Source organism: Littorina saxatilis, linkage group LG9 (genome assembly GCF_037325665.1).
Source record: "Littorina saxatilis isolate snail1 linkage group LG9, US_GU_Lsax_2.0, whole genome shotgun sequence".
Lineage (NCBI taxonomy): Eukaryota > Metazoa > Mollusca > Gastropoda > Littorinimorpha > Littorinidae > Littorina > Littorina saxatilis.
In genome coordinates, this window is record NC_090253.1 from 23,194,817 (window position 1) to 23,200,553 (window position 5,737).

General features: G+C 39.4%; 1 protein-coding gene and 1 long non-coding RNA gene across 3 annotated transcripts in view; both read right to left on the reverse strand.

Moving 5' to 3' along the window:
• The window catches only part of LOC138975633 (transcription intermediary factor 1-beta-like), a 51,370-nt gene extending 45,896 nt beyond the window's left edge, over positions 1-5,474 (reverse strand). Inside the window, exon 1 of the mRNA XM_070348365.1 lies at positions 5,217-5,474. The gene's annotated coding sequence lies outside the window, so the exon portion shown is untranslated. The remainder of the gene's footprint in view (positions 1-5,216) is intronic.
• LOC138975632 (uncharacterized) lies at positions 89-4,381 on the reverse strand. 2 transcript variants are annotated; one of them, XR_011458700.1, is made up of 4 exons: positions 3,130-4,381; positions 2,345-2,425; positions 1,908-2,001; positions 89-1,333 (listed from the first exon to the last, which is right to left on the reverse strand). It is a non-coding gene; the product is annotated as an uncharacterized lncRNA (long non-coding RNA). The 2 variants fall into 2 exon arrangements; XR_011458699.1 differs by lacking the exon at positions 3,130-4,381 and having other exon boundaries at positions 2,345-3,121.
• Positions 5,475-5,737: the final 263 nt, after the last annotated feature.

Below are 5,737 nucleotides of genomic sequence, written 5' to 3' on the forward strand. Positions count from 1 at the left end.
AAGTAATAAATTACTTCTGACTGCGGTACACAATACATTTTCAAAGCAATTTTTATTATTTTCAAGACAGAAAAAAATACAACGGAAGAAAAATGCAAGCAATAACATTTTTTTTTTAAAGTACAGACTAAATACTGAAGATCTCTATTTCTCTTTAGTATGTTGGATTCAGGTGTACTTACTCACAGTTGCAGACAGATACAGATTCAAACACGTGTCGAGCGTAAAACAAAAAGTGAAACTAGAGAATAACATGAACCTGAAAACTTTTAAAATATTTGTACCCAGCACCAAGAGAGATTATTGTAAAAAAAAATGTAATACAAAGTGTCTGTGTTCTACATAAGACAGGAGAATTTACATAGCAACAGAAAACATGCTTGTAAATCACTGAGCACCAACAGTTAAAAATCACTATCGCTCACCTCATGCAGACTGAAATGCAAACCTGCACACATACATACACACAAACAAGGGGGGAGCATCCGTGGACTGGCACTAATGATATGATCAACTGCATATGTAGCTAACTTTGCCCGTCTCACACCTTGTTAATGTTAGTGTCACTGGTACGCAACCTGTTCTTCATGCTCTACTCTTTCCACCCGCGCTGCACTTTGTCCATCATTGACATTGTCCTCAGCTTGTGGTGGACTCGGATTTAAAAAAAAAAAAGCAGGACAGCATTTTCGAAAACATCTTGCACTTTCAAAGAAATGTCAAATGCATAAACTGTGTCATAAAAAAGCACAGGCACTGTATCATTGGTTTGGCACTGTTGCAGAAAGTCCTTGTCATCAGCTTTCATTTTGGCAGAGCAAGCGACACCCACAGTCCGACGAAAAATGTCCTCCATGTCAAGGAACATTTGCACAATGTTGTCTTTGACAAATGTCAGTCCTCCTCGGTTAAGCACCGTTGTCATGTCAGTTGAAGAACCACAATCACTTTCTGACAGCTCACTGAACCTCAGTGCTTCTAAACAGCGCAGTTTCTCGTATCTGTATGCACCTTTCTTGAGGCCCCAAACTTTCTTTTTTAGTTTCTTCACCACACTCCCAGCAACATACCTGATCACACACTGGCACCGGTCGGTCATTCGCGTTGTCTTCCTGTTTGCACCCATAGGTTGCTTCGACCAGCCTTTCAAACATCCTGAGGCAAATGGAAGCTGATGCATGAGTCGACTTGGTGACCTCTGTAATGCTTGCATGGCTTGCGTAGTACAATGCAACATACTTTGAGTGAGCCTTTTCCTTGGCTGCGTTCCGGAACTTCCCTCGTAGACCAAGGCATGACTCAAACACCTGAAGTTTGTCCCGAAGAACAGCACCTGTCAAACAGACCACAAAGTCTTACACTTGAACACATACAATAGAACCACCTAAACCCTAAACCCTAACCTCAAACAATCTGAGAAAGCGGGTCTTTAAAAGGAGGCAGTCTTAAAATGAAGGAAAATTTACAGAAGTTATGCACAGACAAACTGACAAAATAAGGTCTTAAAAGGGAGGGATTATCAAATTGGGGGGGGGGGGGGGGGGGTTGGGGTGGTCCACTGTATATATATATATATATACAATAATAGATTTTTATTAGTCCATATCTTGGGATAATTCCCTGCCTCGTATAACTTTAAAAGAAAGGCAAACACACACACAATTGTATCCAAAAAGAACACTTGCACATTGACAAGTCTGGAATGTGTACGCGAATGATCAACAATAATTACACGTATGCCATACAGGGAGCACTGCTTACTTGTCATGTATATATGACAGCTTATTCTCAGCGTAACTGAATAACTTGAAATTTAAACTTGAAATTGTTTCACATTATAAGCAAAAGTGAAAACACTACTCCAACAAAATTGTATTCATTCATACAGTGTTTCCCTAAACACTTACAGTCCAAGGTTTTAACATGGCTTCACAGATCAGCTGACAGGCATTCATTTTCTGCAATCTCACTGCACACCTCTTCCAGAAGTGGAACTGTCACCTGTTGACATTTAAAAACACATGTAAATGTACACACAGTGACACAATAAAAAATCATGCGTAATGAGAATTATCCAAAAATATTATATGATGCACTGGTGTCGAAATGTGTTATGGTATTTTATGTTATCACAGAATCTAAGTCTTGAAAAATACACATGTTCACACAAAAATATGGCAAATACCACATGAGACTGAAATATACACAAATCTGCAGTAACTTGACTGAGAAATCACCAGCGGGTGTAGTTGTAGGCATCACAATCACAAGACAAACAAATTCTGCCTTTATGTTTAATAATTTTTAACAATAAATGTTGCAAATGTAACGAATAACTTCTCACCTTTTGTGAAATAGTACTTTGAGCTTGACACACTTCTGACTGTATTGGGTTTTCATCAACAACAAAAGTGGTGCTTGCTTCCTGAAACAAAATTATTCAATGATGAGAAGAACTGAATGTGGCAGTGTTCAAAGTGATATTCAAACTTGCATGTAACTATCAGTACCTATACTGTAAAACGAGAAGGCTATTGCCATGCTCGTCAATCAGTATGTGTCATTCAGTGTTTTGTGCTGTGACAATGAAATGCAATCAATGATGAATGAATGTATCAGCAACTGCAAGTTCTTGTAGTCTAGAAATAAATACAACAATAATTTCAATTGAAACCACAAACTAGTCAAATAAATTGTGTAAATAGTTGGACAAAGAGATGCTTATTAACCCAGGGAAATAACAGGATTTCTTAGCAAAACTTTCCCAACCCAATTACCTGATTCAGTCCGGCTTTTCTGCTTTTATAACACTTACTTTCAGTTTCACTAGAATATATCACAACTACAAGAACAATGGAACAGGAATGAGATTTTGTTTTGTTTTTGTAAACTACATCAGGATTTAACTAGTTTGGAAGCTCTGCTTACATACAAAATACAGACAGTGACGTTCAATCGTGGTGACTGATCAGTGCACTGACTGAGACGGACAATTCGATTTGATCGCTTCACCACGCCTTTCCAACTATGTGCTCCCATACAGTTTTGGTAGATACATGCTTGTTCAAGTATGTTATTAGTATTACCAATATGAATCTTATTTTCCTTTCGATGGTCAGTTTTACTCACCTCTGTAACGGCAGTCACCTCTGCGAATGCTGTCGAAGAATCTAACCGAAAGTAAACATTCTCGGAATGTACGCGCATCGGCCTTACCTTGACGCAAGTTCAATACTGAGCCAATGAGCGCGGCGCGGCGAAGTTGGCGATCCAGTCTATACATATCTCTGTTGAGGCCTTGCAAGGTTTTGACGGCAACAATAATTATTGTAGTTCTCTAAGACTTTATTTCTGTTTGATTTGTAATATGTTGGGAAGACATATTTATCAATTGATCAACAAAATAAAACATAATAAAAAACGACACAACGTACGTACATTGTTAAAATTATTATTGGCCAACGTTGAACATTTCACGAAGGCCTCAATCTTCCCGCACCGTAGACCAGATTAGTAGGTGCTTGATTTTGGTATTTTGATTTTACATAACATTAAACCTTTCTTGGGGTTCATGGTCATGGCAACAGCCATAATAGTATTATATCATGTATAATATTACATTTCAGCATATGTGAATTACATGTCATCATACCAAACTGTCATACATTTTTATTCCCACATCATTCTGATTGATCACAACCAAACCTACTATCAGTGGACACATCCAAATGTACGTGCCACTGATCTAAAAATAGCAACTTGCTGGGTCCTTTGCCGCCAACAGACACTGTTTGGCCTGTAGGTAAAATGTACAATGTATTTTCTGATTTGTGCACAAAAGCTTTTTTTCTTTTTTCTTTTTTTTAACATAACAATGTTTAATGTCACTGTATGTTTAAAAGACCATGGTCACATTTGTAAAAAAAAAGTTAAATTAGAAAATAAATAACATTTTGGTTCATGATTTTTCCTATACACCTGTGCTGAAAATAAGAAATAAAAATGTCGGTATATAAGTCACTCAAATACAGCTAGATATGAATGGCTCGGTTTGAGTTTGTTGCAGTTGACCCTGCACAATACGACCTATGATGTTTTTGTTGAACAATTTTGCCGTCACCCCTCCCATAGGCTGACGTATTTCACAACTTCCTGTGTTACACAAACTCTGTGATGACCAATTTTGCCTTCACCCCTCCCATAGGGTGACGGATTTCACAACTTTCTACAGATGAACAATGTTGCCTTCACCCCTCCCATAGGGTGACGGATGTCACAACTTCCTGTGTACACAAACTGATGACGTATTTCACAACAAAATGGCGCTGCCCATGGTCAACCTCGAAACTAACCGTATAGAATGGGGGCGTCCTCGCCCCCATAACAAGGAAAAGGGTGAAGCGTACAAAGTACAGACAGATATGCAAAACCCAAGTGGTATTATCTATTTCTCAAGTCTACTACCTCTAGTGCAGCTGTCGCTCGTATGCAAGACAAGGCTAATATCATCACAACGTTACCTGGAGTCAGTGTCTCTTTACTTCATAAACCCAATGGCACACACTGACAATGAATGACACACGGACACAATGACCATGAATGACACACGCACACACTGACAATGAGTGACACACGCACACACTGACAATGAGTGACACACGCACACACTGACAATGAATGACACACGGACACACTGACAATGAGTGTCACACGGACACACTGACAATGAATGTCACACGGACACAATGACCATGAATGTCACACGCACTGACACAGTCAAGAACACTGATCCAAATCAACTTACTATCAAAAGCACATTTTGTCTCAGTTTTACCACACCTCCGCGGTTCTCTCTGATTGCAAAGTTTGGTAAAGTCGACCCTATTTATAACGATCGTCCAAGGGACCAACCAAGAAGGTGTCGTAGAGAGGTGGTCGCTACGAAATGTTGATTCTAGCTTTAAGAAAAAGAATCTCGTTTTGGATCCTTTGGGGTGGTCGTAAGGGGCAGGTGACCGTTACTTAGAGGTGGTCGCCGCGGCAGGTTCGACTGTATCTCACAACAACTTTGTTGAGCTTGGACATTATTTATCAAGTTGAACTTTATCCACACAAGAACCTGAAATATTATTATAGATATTACGAATCACACAGCCTGTGCACAACTAGTTTACACAGAAGTTACAACGCAGTGTAAAAAGCTTATCGAAACATACCTGTCTCTGTGGATTTCTACACAGCACGGCATTTAATGGAGAAGACTTTTTCCTGGAAAAAGCTGTGAACAACGGAAAGGAACGAGAAGCGTTGCGTCAAGTGTGCAGTACAGCAAGAACTATTTAAGGGGTGTATTCTGTGTTGCGACCCATCTCGTCATCGGCGCTTTTCCGGAAATGACCTGCGCTTTGTTGGAATTCCAACAATGGCCGCCATTGTAGGAATTCCAACTTTGCGCTACGCGATTCTAGAAATGTACCGCGCGCATAGAGAGAATTCTGCTCTTTCTTAGAATGCGATGTAAAATGATTCAAGTCATGATGGCCTATCATGATCCTTGTGTTTTAAAGTGATAAATGCTTAGTCTTGAAAAAGCAGATGCATTGTATAACGCACCAAACCAACCGAATTACAAAAAGCAAAAACCCTTTTGATAACTTCGGCGGGCTGTAACAACACAGTTCAACGACCCATCCCACTCGATCAAAACGCACCAATTTTACGTAATTTTTGGCTCACG